This window comes from Festucalex cinctus, chromosome 19 (assembly GCF_051991245.1).
Source record: "Festucalex cinctus isolate MCC-2025b chromosome 19, RoL_Fcin_1.0, whole genome shotgun sequence".
NCBI lineage: Eukaryota > Metazoa > Chordata > Actinopteri > Syngnathiformes > Syngnathidae > Festucalex > Festucalex cinctus.
In genome coordinates, this window is record NC_135429.1 from 8,149,034 (window position 1) to 8,165,374 (window position 16,341).

General features: G+C 40.3%; 1 protein-coding gene across 1 annotated transcript in view; it reads right to left on the minus strand.

Moving 5' to 3' along the window:
- Positions 1-16,341, minus strand: part of LOC144007055 (H-2 class I histocompatibility antigen, Q10 alpha chain-like) — a 40,418-nt gene that overhangs the window by 23,033 nt on the left and 1,044 nt on the right. The gene's annotated exons all lie outside the window — the stretch shown is intronic.

The window sequence follows — 16,341 nt, forward strand, 5'->3', positions numbered from 1 at the left end:
AGTGTTTTCACCAGGAATGTGATTATTTTTTGAAACTTAGCTATATTCTAATGCTAATGTCTGCAAAATGAAAACAGATTTTTCCTGATGAAATAACAGACTCTAATCTTTCTTTTTGTTGGTTCCATGTTTGGACAGCAATAGAACACAATATTCTGTGGACCTTGTCAAATCTGTTAAAAGGGGGTTTCCTCAATGAGTCAATGAGTTAAAGAAACTTTCCTTCAGTTGTTAGCTAGCTAGTTAGTTGACTCAACTCTATATTTGTAGAGCACTTTAAAACAACCACCGCTGTTTTTTAAGCAACAGATGCAATGAAAAGAGCAGAGGACCCGGAATTGAACCGTGGAACAGCACACGTTCCATTCTATATGTAAATTAATATTGCACATATTCGTCTGACCACTTTTTTTTTTTTTTGCTCGACATATGAAGGGATTACAAAAAAAACAAAACTTAAAAAGCACACAACGACGTCCCAATCACAACACACACAAGTCGACGACTGAGTGCAACACATTCCCAGCAGCCCATGATGTCCAAGCGAGGCGGATCATCACCAATGTGAGCATAAGGCACGATGACATCACAATCTTACTGGACACTGATTCAGTGCAAGCTTGGAGGGGAAGTTATGATTTGAATGACGCGTCATTGATTTTCTGCCCGTGAGCTCGGGTTTCGTCATTGCGCAATGTAGCACAACATGTTGGGATTTATTTTCTTTTTTTTTGTATGAAAAAATAATTTATTTGATCATGAAAAGCATGTACAGTATCTTTAAGTGTTTTTTTTTTAATAAAAAAAAAAAGATTAACCTTGCTTCTTAGAAAAATTAAAAGCATGCATCTCCAAATGTGAGGAAGTTTTTTTTAAATTAAAATTCTTAACACTATTCGTTGTCAAATGTATAAATGCTGTTTTTTATTTGTCATGAAAAAAATGGCAAAATTAGTTTTCTGTCGAATGAAAATCATATATCTCCAAATTTTGATTTTATTTTTACAAAATTATATTTCCTTTGTCTATTGAAAACTAACAGAATATCCTGATTTTATAATTGGTTTTCTTTAGCCCACCAATTGTTTTCCAGAAAGAAAAACTGAATAATTAATGCAACTCAAAAAGCCTGTATTTCTAAGTATTTTGTTCATTATGAAAAAAGTGACAAAAAAGATTTTTATAAAACTAGACAAAATGTCTTGTTTAATGAAAAGCATGTATGAATAAATTTGAAGGGAAAAAAAAACGGGCATCCTAAACTGTTTTGACTGAAACAACTTGTGTTTAATGCAAAGCGCATATCTCCCAAAGTGATGGTTTTGTTGACTTTTGACTTGACTTTTTGATACATACTTTTCACTTCACTGAACAGCAACAATTAGCACAAAATGGGGGGGAGAAAAAAAAAACAATCATCCAATCTTTTGATTCTGATAAGCCTTTGGAGAGGGGGATATAAAAAAAAAAATCCTCTTTTGTTCTTTGTGCTAATTGTGCAACTTGCGGGATGTCGGCGCATCTCATGAGAGCTTCAAGTCGACTTTGAAATCCAAACAAAAAAAAATTCCCGTTAAGGTCAGTGAGCTGCCGAGATGAGTCATGCCTGCGAGAACATCAACGTATGAGGTCGTGATCAGCCCCACTTCCGCCCGATGGGAATTTTACAAAGTCTTTTTCATCAGCGGCAGCCCACAATTGAACAGGAAGTGCCTGAGAACTTCCATTCATCTTTTATTTTCTCCTTCTTCTTTGTCATAACTTCCACATTGCCAACATTCACGGCTTTACTTGTAAACGGGGCGGAACGTTGTATCCGGTCGGCGCGGGCTGGCTTGTTCGGAATGGAATTTATTATTCAGCGTGTCGCTGTGGGAGGTCTGCATTTTTACCGGCTTGATGCACTCTGCAGGCTCTTTATTAAGGACACCTGCGCAAGTCACAAACTGAGAAAATTTTGGACTTGACTTCCCCATTAAATTGAATTATTTCAAGTTTTTAAAAGAGTCACGATGACTAAGCTTTAAAATAGGGATGCACGATAATATCGGTGGCCGATAATTATCGGCAATTATTGACCAATTTGACATCAAACAGATAAACCAGATAATAGAGAAATCCGCCGATACTTATCGGCAATTATCAACCAATTTGACGTCACACAGATAAACCAAATCATAAAGATATTTGCCGATAATTATTGGCAATTATCGAGCAATTTGATTTCAGCTGTATTCAGGTTAATTTGCAAACAGTCATCGGCTTACTTATAGGTTATCGACATCGGCACTTTCTCAATGATTGCTTTATCGGTATCAGTTGAAAATTGCATTATCGTGCATCCCTACTTTAAAAATGAATAAAGTGGTCCGAAAGGTGTCAACGTGAGTCATGTGCCCCGCGATTGGAAGTCAATTGGGATCGGCTCCACCTCCCGCACAACACGATGTGCTGGCGTACCTAATGAAGTGGCCGTTGCGTCGACTCATGTCTCCTGAGAGCAACCTATCAAACAGCCGTTTCTCTCCTGCCCTCTCTCTAGTTAGCAAAAATATTTGCAGCGCACAGCAGGAGTCGGAGGGTTGAGGTTAAACGCTCATTAAAAGTGTCTAATTGGCTGGAGAGCGAAACCTCTCACAAAGTGTACTCATAAAGGCAAATGTCCGGAGAGGCCCGGCCAACACCATTCGCTACAGCTTTAATACGCCGCGTGAGTAAACATACTAAATAATGCAAACGTCTATTAAAGTATTTGTCACAGCAATGGCGTCTCATAGGACCGTTTGAGCAGAAGGTTGCAGTCTATTGGAAGAGGGGCGTGTGCGTTTGCGCGTGTGTGCGTGCGGAGCTCAGCGTGAACATGTCGCTTAGAACATTGCATACAGCACACCCATCTGTTAGCAAGCTATAAGAAGAATATCGCTTTGAGTTGATTGGAAAGGAGCCGCAGGCATGTTTTATGTCTGATTAAAAATAAATAAATAAAAAAACTTTCATTTAAATATAGTGAGACAAAAAGATGTACTGCAACCTGAATTTGGCCCAGGAATATTTTTCAACAGGGGAGATTTGGGGCAGCATCTGACAACCTATTCGTATTTGTTGCAATTTTTGACTGGGAATGGACGGGCCGTTCAGGAAACTACCGAATTTCCTGATGGACACTACACACTTGGCGAGATATTAATTAGAAGAAAAAAATGACACTGTGAGCAGATTTTAATCAGAGATGGCTTTATGTCTCCCTAGAAGTATAAACGCATTTGTATTTATTAATGTATTTATTATTTTGACACAGATTTCAAAATGTTTTCTAACATCAGATTTTTGACATATTTTCATTTTTGGTTTGACCTATAAAATATTGTGCAATACCATGTGTTGTAATAACATTTCAGTAAAAAAAATAAAAATAAAATAAAAATTAAGCAAATGTTGCAGATCCTCATCCTTAATTCATAAATATTACTGCATATATATTACATTACTATTATGAAACTATGTGCTCGATTTAAAATGAGGGCAGATTTGGAATCAGAAAAATGAATCTCGAAAAGTTGACATCACTGATGAAAAAAAACCGACACATGTAATGATGAGCATGAAGTTGAGAATAAAGCCAAAATAAGACGACAACATGCTAGCAATATAATGAGAACAAAACTTAAAATATTGTGTGAAAAAATTATGAGAATAAAGTCAAAACATTATGCAACTAGTTGCTAAATTTGGAGAAAAAAGCAGTAATATTACAAAAGTTACATTTATTTATTGCAAGAATATAGAAAGTGAACTGTGACAGTTGCATTTAGGGGCATTTGGAAATGTTGGCATTGACGCAGTTATGAAAATGATGACTTCTATTATTCAAATCAGTACTTTCTTTTTTTTTTTTTTTACTCTCCCCTTAAAAATACAACCTTATTTTTCAAAATTACACGTTATTTTTCTTGAAATATTCAAACTTTTTGCCATTTTAACTCTTCTCTTAAATCATGTCACAAAATGTCAAAAAACTGAAAAGGTGGAAACACCACAAAATGGATTTTTTTCAAAGCTAAACTCTGAATTTCCTATCCAGGGTCTTTAAAATGAACATTGAAACTACTCTGATGCCTATTTGTCCAGTACAAAATCCAATCTTAAAGATGCTCTTCTAGTCCCCATCCTCGATCACGGCATGCAAGCATCCACAAGTGATGCATCCTTGACGACAAGCAAACACGCCCACACGCACTTCCTCATAAGTATATGTGCGTTTGCGCTTCCAACTGAAGCAGTCGCGCGCACACGCGCGGCCGTTGTGACGATGAATGCCAAAATGATGGAGAGGTGCAGCTATCGTGATGGCGCCGTGAGCTCTCCAGGCCAATGAATACACTCTCGAGTGCTTTGAGATGACAGTGCCGCATGCAGACGAGGAGGAGGGCCTCACACACGCGCACGCTCACGCACAAACAAAACTTATCAAGTCGTTTCCATGCACGTACGCGCGTGACAAAACTGATGCACGTCTGAGAATAATCAAACGGGATGATGCAAGTGCCGCCTTTCAACGGATTGAAATCCCGCGGATTAATCCTTCCTTTCCGCTTCGTTTTCCTCGAGACGGTAAACGTGAGCATCGGCGTACTGAAGTGAAGATGAAGTGGAAAATGTTATTCGAAAAGCGACGTCGGCAGTTGAAAGTCGTCGCGGTATCGTTAACGCTAACTTGCCTCAAGTTGATGGTCACACGTATCACCGATTGGTTTTATTTTCTTTCTTATGATATAGGAATGTTTGCTGCTCATTGTCTGGGTGAGCAAACATAAGGCTGGTGGACCAGGAACGGACCGCCACGACTCCAATCTGGCCCATTGAGGGAGAACAATGAACTCATTTGTCAATAAAAGTAACTGTTGTTGCTAATTTTGGCCACTGGAAGTCTTTCCGGAAATGTCCCACTTCATTTTGTAAGGTGTAATGAGTCAATATTAGGATGAACGGGGGGAGGACTGGCAAAACGCTGCCTCTTTCGTCAAGTCGTTCCTTTCTGTTCACCACCATGTTTTCAGGGCTCGTCAGTAGGTTACAGTAGCTGGCAAATGGTCAAAATTGCGTTTTCAAAATTAACTCTTTGACCGCCAAAAACGTTTAATCACAATTAGTAGAATCAAGATGTATGCTGCCATAAACTTTAAATGACGTCAACTGTTGTTTTTGTTTTGTTTTTTTCTTAAATCAATGGGAATTGTAACGTCTAAGTGCAGCACTGCCTGGTCAATGGGTTGTGGAATCAAAAACATCAACTAACAATGGCCAGCAGATGGCAGCATTGTGTCTCTTTTCAATGGGCTGCCAGTGTATGGAATTACAGTTATACATGACGGAATCTGATTAAATTGAATGTTTTCAATGATGAGGAGAACAAGACAAGGCGTGCAAACATCTTTACTTTAGAAAACAATGACATAACCACTAACTGAATCTGTTTTACAATCACAAAAATAAAATACAAACGGCAAAATCCAACTAACAACAATGAAAAAGGCTCTCCTGAGGAAAATTTGATTGAATGGCCACCTGTCGCCTAAAGTCACCTGGGATACGTTCCAACTTGACGCTAATGAGGAGCAGCGCTCCAGAAAATGGATGGTGGCTCGTACCTGCATCTTCCTTCTACTTTTAGAGTGAAGGGTGTATTTCATGGAGATGTCTCAAGGCTGCTCTGAGCAATCACTTAGTAATTAAGCCTGAAACTTTAGCGGTCCTACAATTCAGAACTCCTGGCGAGGGTCAATACTATCGACTAGCCTTAATTAAGTCACCGCCTCAGCAGCTTTCAGCGGGTCAGAGTTCCGCAAGGGGCCTCCAGGTGCCTGATTGCACTTTGAACACATATCCTACAACATGTTTTTTTTTTTTTTTTGGCCTGATCTGACTGTGACACGTTGAGGAATCGTATAAAATAAAACATCTTCACATCAATCCGGAATCCATTAGCAGAATTGACTAATGCACTTTGTCTAGTTAAAAGCACTTTTAGAAGTGTCATTAACTCGCATCAGAAAAAAAAAAAAAAAAAAAAAAAAAGACAAGCAATATAGGACCTAATTATTGGGAAGGATAAACATACTCACTAGACACAATATTAGGTATAGCTGGACGAGAGTCAACATAAAAATTATGTCAGTAATAAATTAAACAGTATACTTTTGATATTTTATTAAAATCCATAAATAAGCAAAATATTAATGTCGTGAATATGTCCAATTTTTTTGTGGTGATTTCCAATTGTTAACATTATCATACATTCAAAATACGTATGCTGTGCAAGGCGTTTTACAATCACCACTCCTTTCCCGCTTTCATATTCCCCCAGCATAATATTTACTACGTTGTTCAGTCACATAATTGTCTTACGGGATTAAATACATTCACAAAGTACAGTCCGCATGAAAGCAGTGAGGCGTTGGGACGAAGAAAGCATATTGATCATATATTATTTGGCCCTGGTGTAAAAAGACGTAGTTTAGTTACAGTTTTCTGCGGCCGCACATCTCTGGAGCTTTTTTTTACCGTTTGCAAGCAGGCTGCACTTTCGCTGTCGCGCGGCAGGTCCTGCGATCATTGCGGGTGACGTATGGCGCTATAGGCGCCGCCTAATCAATGCTGGTTTGACAGCTAGTTAGCCAAGACATACAACTGAGTCGCGGCTGCATGCCGTGTCCCACCAAAGTCGCCCAATTAGCAACCTGAACGCAACTCGCTATATGTCCTGTATTGTCACCACGATAAATGAACACCTGCACCAAATCATCACATATTGCACCTTTCTAAGATTATATAATATACTGAAATTGTAGTAATTTGATCTGCAAATAAGGATTCTGTCTTTTGTGTGTGTGTGTGTGTGTGTGTGTGTGTGTGTGTGTGTGTGTGTGTACATACAGGATCTCGATATGCAACCATTTTCTATCGCACTTGTCCTCATTAGGGTTGCAGGTAACGACAGCGTGTCCCGCCTGACTTGGGGCAAGAAATACCCCCAAAATTTCCATTTTCCAACAACAAAACTAGTGCACTACATTATTTTACTGTATAAAACATGCAGTATCAACATAATTAAATAGAACATAAAGAATTAAACAATGTGTGCATAATTATTCCATGCCTTTGCCACGAGACTGTAGAACAGCAAGTGACGCTTCAACTCAGATTACTGGGATTAACTATAGATTCTGTGCACATTCAGATGTGCTTTTCGCTCCCAACTGGAGGGACACGACCAATTTTAGGAGAAAATTGTGACTTTTTTTTTTGTTTTTTTTGTATTGCTGGGGTATTGGTGGAATTCTGGAATTTTTTTTTTTTTTTTTTTTAATGTGGAAAATAAATTAAAAACATTTGAAAAATCCTGATTCACACAATGATGCTGCCGAAAGCCAACGATGTAAATAAATGTAAACAATTATTACCAATGCAACTAATCAAACTGCGCATGAACATATATCAGAAAGAACATCTTGTTTATGTGCCTAATATCATGGCCGGTTACGTGTGCGTTTAGTCACGATAAAGCGGAGTGCGAGTGCAGTCAGCAGCTCACTTAGACGTGCGAGTGTATGCGAGTGAATCTCTTTTGCATCCAATTAGGGTGATGAGGCTTCATTAGATGGCTATGCCTCCCAATTAAAAAGGATCTTTGATGAGGGGGACGGCGTGAAGAAGGTCTTGTGGACACGCAACGGTCAAGACAATGCGTCAAATTGTTGTCTGCCAAGCATGGAGTGGGAAAAAAAAAGCGTGCAATGACGTTCACCACTCTTAGTACGTGTCTCACCTGTGTGTGCGGTTGTCACAGGCTCAGATGGTGGGTGTTACACTCAGTGCTAAATTATGATACCGTGGTGCATGGGCTCATCTCCTAGTGATGACTTTATTGGGTGATTTTTGTCTGCAAAGGTTGACATTGGTTCTTTGTCAAGGCCGTCGGCCAGAAATGATATTGAATCAATGTGTGGTGATTCAATACCAAAATGTGAATTGAGGTGGAGACATCCTGACAATTCAGGGTGTGGTCAGGATAAAGATGGAGAAGAACAAAGAAACTTTTGGACTCCGCTTTCGTTGACTGATCCGGTTTTATTTTGATAAAAAGCTTGTGTTTAAGCTAACGAAATCCAAATAGGCGCGCTCTCAAAAACTTTCTTCTTGGTTACCTATTTAAAGAGCTGGAAAATAAATAAAGTCGAGTACACCCCAAAACCTGAACCCATCAATCTGGTCAATGTAGCATGCAAGACTAATCCACAAATGTTTACCTCAGGTTAGATAGTAAACTCCTTTGGTTATGAGCCCCAGATTGTTTGTCGCCCGAGTAACTCTGACAAGCTTTAAATGACTCGTTGGAGTCTTAGCTACTGATATGGTTGGACTGAAGTCTGAAGTAGTCCAGTGGGGCCAAGCTGAGATGTCAATTGACCCACTGGTCAATTCCTAATTAACTTGACTATTAAATAAATAAACTAATACAGTGTTGACTGTATATATTATTGTAATGCACTACAAAGGGAATGAGAAAACACCAAAGTACAGGCAAGAATTACATTCCGCCATTTTCCATTATCCTAATTGCCCATTGGTGTTTATGCGCGTGCGAATGGTTTGTCTATGTGATTGACTGGCAACCAGTCCAGAGTGTACCCTGCCTGTTGCTCATGTGTTTATAGCCAATAGTGTATAATTAAAGCCAGTCTGATGGCAGGCGGCGACTGTGATGTAACATCACTGCTGCTCTGATTGGCTTCATTTGAATAAGCCTTTTAAAAAGTGTCTCACACCTACGTGGCTGCATGAATTAGCGTCAGTCATCTGCTCGTCTCTGGGCTCACTCCATAAACACTTGTTGAACGCTCGGCCACAGCAGGCCGTTTAATGACTTTTGAACGCGACTCTCCCGTTCTGCCATGGGATCAGTCGTTAGGCCTGAGTGAGGTTTGGCAGCCGTTTGGCAACGCGTGCGAGCAAAATCCACCCCCCAATGTCGCAGATACGCCGCTGATGGACACCAAGTGACGCAGAGGAGCAACATTAGCATATCTGAGTACCCATCAAGCACTTTGCAAAGGTTTGTTTTGGGAGGAAATCTCCATTTTGGGTGTGACGGGCTGACTTGCAATGACGGGTCACCAAATCCCAACCGCCTCCTTTGATGGACGCTTTTCAATGCAGCAGCGCAGTCATGAATAGATAAATACAGTGCTCAACATAAATGAGGACAGCCCCTTTGAAAAGTTGAGTTTCTGTCAGTAATTCTTATGAAACGCTGAGATAGACAGACAGGCGGACAATCCGACGGACGGATAGAGAGATGAATGAACTCATTAAAAGGAAATGTATTGCACTGTGTGGGACAAACGGAGGTCGCACTAGATACTGACTGGATTTCTTACCCGCCAAAACAGTAAAACATTTTTGCCTTTGGTTCATGAATGGTGAGCAAAAACAAGTGTTGGGTTTACAGACAAACTGATGGGCAGATTCTTTATGTACATACACAAAGACGACAAAAGATCATCCTGCTGTAAACTCAGTCAATAGACAGATCTTGTAGACAGTTAGCCGGCTACATTAATGAGCTAATCTGAGAGAGAGAGAGAGAGAGAGAGAGAGAGAGAGAGAGAGAGAGAGAGAGAGAGAGAGAGAGAGAGAGAGAGAGAGAGAGAGAGAGAGAGAGAGAGAGAGAGAGAGAGAGAGAGAGAGAGAGAGAGAGAGAGAGAGAGAGAGAGAGAGAGAGAGAGATAGAAAGAGCGAGAGAAAGAGAAAGAGAAAGAGAAAGAGAAAGAGAAAGAAAGAGAAAGAGATAAGAGATAGATAGATAGATAGTCCATCTATTGATAAAATAGCAGGTTACTTGAACTTCCTGGTTCACGGAGACCAACCATAGACTTAACTCTAATGTTTAAATTCCGGTTCGTAATTAAACCGTTCCCTTGCCCATTACGAATTCACGACTATGGCTTTATGTTGACGTGCAAAACAAACGCAACAGCTCTTTCATGAGCTAATGTTCCAATAATTTTTTTTTTGCGTAATCCTGCTCACAAGCAAACGGACAACCGGTGATGGATCGAATGGCCCTCGCCTTCACGCAGGCAAAGAGCTTGGCTGGAAACAGTAAATGAGCCTAATCAGGGATGACACAAAAGTTAGTTACGCTACTCTGACAATCCCACACACACACATCCAGGATGCACTCTCTCTGCCTGTGTGTGCGTTGCCTGAATTTTGATGAAAATGTTTTATTTGTGTCTGGCTAAGCAGATGGGGCCTGCGGAGTGTGTGTCTCCCGAGCACCTGTTCCCATATTAAAAGTCTTTAAGGACGTCTGGTGCTTCTTTCTCTCAAGTTCTAAACCATCCAAAATGCGGAATGCACAAATCTGATTAGTTTTGTCCGTGGTGACATCAGCTGCGCTGCCGCGTCTTCTAAATAAGACTCAAAAGAATGACGCATTATGTCCACTATGTGATGAGCAAATGATGATTGTTATTTTGTCGAGTCATGCTTTTGGTAGTCCAACCTGGTAAGTGGTATGGAAAGGGAATCGGAATAGAGGAGATGACGTCAAGACAATAAATAGTCAAGAATGCGTGGATACAACAAATGGACACTTAGATACTGCACACATCCACAATCTAATGATGTTCAATACAAGATCTATTCTTTATCAGGTATACTTTGTGAACTTCTAGAATGTGGCTTTTTTTATTAAACAATTCTTTTTATAATATTTTTTGAAGATTTAATACTATAGTTTGATATATCATGTACAGCAACAAAGGGGTAAACTTGATTTATTATACACTACATTTATTACTATGCTGCTGACAACTAGCATTGATGTATTTTTAATATACAGCACAGTAAGTGTAAGACCACAGCGAGCTTTGTTGTTTTAATATTTTTCCCTTAGCAGCCATTTTCTAAAATAGTAGGGAATATACTCTTTGTAGGACTAACCCCAAAATACAAAACTTTAGTCCACCAAACTGTGTAGATGGGTGGTTTTCATACAGATTGACACCATATTTTTTCACGACTTTTGTGCCACCCTTCTGACACAGTTTTATTTTTGCATAACCATTGTAAATGTACATCCTACTTTTTAGGGGGTTATATGTCAAAATGGATGCTATTAAAAGCTAGTGGTGGTATAAGACTATTGCACAGTATTGCATGTCTATTTTATATTTACTGTATTTATGACCACCATCTGGGTTTTTATGTTGTTGATTCATGACGCCCCTCAGAATAGAGGTAAACTGGATAAATTATCTTTATGGTTGCCAGTGTGCACTTTTTTTTTTTTCTACGCTTTACTCTTTATTGCATCTGCCTGAGTTCTAATTAGTAGGGTATGTATAATGTGCATGAAAATAGGAGGAATGTGTTTATCATCTTTGATGCTGACGACGTCCCGCACAGTATTTAGAAAAAGAAGAAGAAGAAAAGAAAAAAAAAGTCCCTTATTAAAGTTGCAATGCTGTCATAATGCACTTTATTGGGGTTATATCTTAAATACGTGAGTGAGGAAAAATGCTCAAATAAAACCAGATTATTGGTATGTGTGCACCCACCCCGCTGGCCCACACTACAGGATAATAGTGCTGGATAATCTTTAAAGCAGCGGTTGTTGAAGCTGTTACACTAAGTGCTGCCTAAAATAAATATTGAACTCTTCTGGTATTGCAGTAACAAGGTTTACTCGAGTTTTTTACATGCTGTGGGTTCACGATGAAATGTTTTAACTGGATTTTTTTTTTTAAGCCATTTTTGTCATCTTGTTTTAGGTACCTCTGATCCATTACATCATTGTAGGGTTGGAATTACCGCATTAAAATCAAATTCTGTTTGCATGTCGCTAGTGCTTCACATTGTTAGCATTTAGCTAGCTGTCTTACATGCATGTGGCAGGGTTAAAGCTGTATAAAGAAATGTTTATGTGGGATAGCTATACCATGGGTTTTCACCTATTGCAGGTTATTTATTTATATTTTAACTTTATGAGTACGTAAACAATAATTGTTCCTTCCCAGTTGAAGGGCCTCAGCCAGAACATTATCCAAACTCTTAAATGTTGATAAATGTTGATATGAGTGTTATTAGATTAATTAATGTACCTTTTTCGGTTGTTTTGATACAGCACCAACCACAAAACTGAACAATTACACTAATACCTGTCTGACAGTCAGAACTGAGTGACTGAATTTTTAAAACCGGTCCAAAGTGCAAAGCGGTGATGATTATCTGATTAGTTTGTGCCCTTAGCAACCTCACAACACTGAGCGATGCCCATTTGAAGCCGTGAGTAATCATTCCGCCACAGTTGCATTGCGGCACCGCGTTGTTGAAAAGACGCATTGTCGAGTACTAGCAAGATCAAGCGTATCGCCTTTCCCTAAGAAGTCTTCAAGTCCAATATTCATCATGACGCGGAGGTCTCGCTGCCACTCACTCTCTATTTATGTCCGCCTTGGAACGTCTCTCTGGTCTTCATTACGCATTTTATTCCTGACGTATCTCGACAGAGGCCCAGATGAAGACGCGAGGAATAAAGGCAGAGGAAATGAAGGGAGACGAGAGAGACACGTGGACAATGACAGCAGATGTGATTACTTCTGCACACTGCACAGGCCTGATGGTGTTTTCAGAGGGGCGGACATATTGGATGCACAAAACATGCGCGGCGGGTTCACCGAGTGATGTGAAGCATCTTGAAGGGGCATAAACGCGCTGCTGTCTGGGATGCCCAAGTAGCCGAGGGAGACATTAAAGCTGTTCAAATGAGTTGAAAATCAACAGCGAACAGGCTTGAAGTGTCAAGCGCCTCCCGTCTAGTCTGCTGAAAGACCATCAGTCACCAGAAGGCTCAGACGACAGCGGCCCACAGTCGGCTTTGTGCATTTCGAAGGCGGCCGCCTCAATATTTGATGGCTGCTCACGCTGTGCACGACTCGTGTCGGCTTTGCGACTTGGAGGAGGCCATCTCGGAGTCAATCGGGGATGTTTTCAACATTTACTTTTGGAGATGCCACTGTGCATGTACAATACAGTGAACGCAGTTTACCATGGGGCACACGGTCCAGACACACCTAGACCATATTAAATGTTTTGATTACAGCTCTGACTTTACCGAAGACACGCAATCATTATTGACATTAGCCAGCAAATGACCAAATCAACCTGAATGAGTTGCTCAATGTACTTGCTGCCGAAACACGTCCTAGTTTGACAAATGAAAAAAATAATTGATCAAAAAGGTAAATGAAGTGCACTAATACAGCGCTTCATCTTGAGCGTAAACCTTTTTAATTTAAAATAACATACTTTAACCTCCAACGGCAGAACAAACAATTTGTCTCTTTCGCCACATATTAAATGCATCTACATTGCTCCTAGCCTCATCCTAGCTAGCGCTAAGCTAGTTTGCTACTGGATAGCCAAGATTAACAGTGTAACAGTGGTAACAGAATCAATAATCTGACAAAAAACACACACATCTCAGTTTGGCTTAAATAGACAGTGAATCGATCTCATTGAAACATCTGGTTGGCAGTTGACCCAGTAAAGATATTAAAGATTCTTGACATCACATAGCTCCTGACATCACATAGCATCAAATAGCTTAAAACCAGTTGAAACTAGATGCTGGTTACATCAGTTCAAAACAGACGCTTGACCTCACGGTCACGACCCAAACATAACCCTGGCGTGACCCAGTCATGAGTCAAGACCCAACATTAGAGCCTAGTCATGACAAGTTTTTACACGTGCACTGCCCGCATAGATATGGCAGATACGGGACGTGCCATCCAAACATTCCTCTCAATTCGAGTCACCACCGATTCTTGCACAGTCCTCGTTTTTAGAGTTTTACCTCTCCCACATACAATAAACACATTTAAATGTATTACAAGAAAAGTCAAATATGAAACGAAGAAAAGTAAACACTGTAGGCTATATCTATCCATTTATAAACTTTTCCATAGAAATCTCCACTAGCTTAATACTAACATAAAATGTGAAAACACCAGGGACAGGCTAACAAAACTAGCATCAATGCCAGAGTTCAATACTGTAGAATGTTTTTAACTTATTGAAAGCATGCAAAACTTTTTATGTTTTACAGGAGGTCGCAACAAATTAATGGGCTTTCTAGTCACGATAGAGGGGACGCGGATTTTAAGATGAAATTTTAATATACCGTACAGTATTTCTAACCAGATGACACTGAATGTGTATTTATTACAATGGGCATCCATTCATCATCATTATATTCATCAACGACTGCCGTTTTCTCCAATTGAGTGACTAACACATCGGTTTCATTTCAAATAACTAAAGCGGCCCTTGTCACATAATCGATGAGTGATCTTTAAGGCCGACGGTGCCTGTTTGCTGTGTTTAACTGATATTGATGGAATCATTACCCCAGCAGGAAAAGCGGCCGTTATCTCATTATTAAGACCGCGTTTTAAATGTTGAGCACACGCATGGCTTGACAATCATTGACAGTGCTGCTCTGTACCAGAATACATAACAATGACTCACAACCAAACAAGATTGGGATTGTTTGTCATGAAGCCAAATGTTTAGGTGACTTGGACTTAAACTCAATTCATGTGATTAAAACTTGCTTGCTTCCGTCTCATCTCCTCTTCTTAGGTAGATAAAATGCATACTCGAAAGGGTTTAAGTCTGGAGCTTGTCTTGGGCAATAGAAAATGTGCCAAAACTGTTGTGTCATTTATACTTTATTAAATTATGCCATTAATATGTTTTCATAAAGTATTTTTTTTTTCTTATTAAAAAAAAAAAACATTACAAATGTTTTGGATAGGCTAGCATGGATTAATAACATTTCTATTCAATGGTGAAAGATGTGTTTTGATCACCAAACTAAACTCTTATCTCAAGAGACTTCAATCATAACCCAAATGTTTTCAGTCCACAAAACAAAAAAAAGACTGGAAGAAGGAATTGGCCTAACTGTTCCAATAGTTTGGAAGGGGAACATGCTGTTATTTGATAACTTGGACTAATGGATGTGGCTCGATGTCGCTGTCGGGACAACTCAATGCATCTTTAGGGTCCCACTGAGTGACACTTGCGCAATAAGAAAAGGAGCCGAACGCACACTCTGCTGTCATCAACATGTTTGCTCAAACATTAAATTCAATCGACGAGTGGGTGGTAAAAACTGCGAGGAACACTAGGAGGACACATTTCAAGGATGGGCAGGGGATGTAATCCTTTGTTTGTGCGCTGGCTGACCTTTTTCCACACTGCAGCGATTTGGGAAATATTTTAAGAAGAGTCCGAGTCCCTCTGGCTTGTTTCCATTGGAAACGAACAGAAACTTGTAAATTATATCGACAGCAGAATGCCCGTTGCACTGCCGAGATGGGGACTGACAAATTGACTGTATAAATTATGTGGAAAAAATTATAACACGGCAATAAATAACTCCTGGGATTGCAAATATTGTTGTAGGAAAACAAACAGTACAAAATGTAAATGTAGTTATCAAGCTCGAGATGATCCCAGCTGACTCTAGGCGGGAGACGCCAGCCAATCACAGCGCACGTCGTCAAACAAGCATTCACAGTCACAATTTCGCCCGAGGACATTTTCGTAAGCACGGGGAGAAAAATTCTTCGATTTCGCCATCGAACTTTCCCTTTGAGCAACCTGTACTTCCTGTTTGTGTCTTTTGCCACGCATGAACACACAAACGATCCGAGGTCTAGCGCTGCCAGGCGGACGCTTAGGACAGACCGATGGCTAATTTGCGAGCAGACGACAAGAGGTCAACAAGCACCTCCATGGCTCCCATCCTTCCCATCATGCATCTGTCGCTTTTGATCAATCCACTCGCGGGCTACTCGGGGTTGGCGAGTTGGGCTACGTTACGTGGCAGACTGATGCGTCGTGACGAGGTGGAGCTGCCGGGCAGCCGAGACGACGCTGGAGGTTAAAGGGCCGCCGTGAAGATACGAGGGATGTTATTGGTGAAGCCCCCCCCTACACGGCACCGTTGCCATGACTCTCCCTCAAAGGACGAGCCATGTGAGGTTCTAACTCATCTGCGAAGGGATAATGCAATAGCATCATGACACGCGCCCCCTCCCCATTTCCGCTACGTTTCAACAAAACTCGTCACAATCTAAGGCCATGATCAGGGGCGCCTGTCTCCAAGAAGAAAAGCATGACTCAGCAATTTTACAAGACATGCAGTGAACACCCACAATATTGCACTTAATAGACTACATTTTGGCCTGTTTTATTGCCACT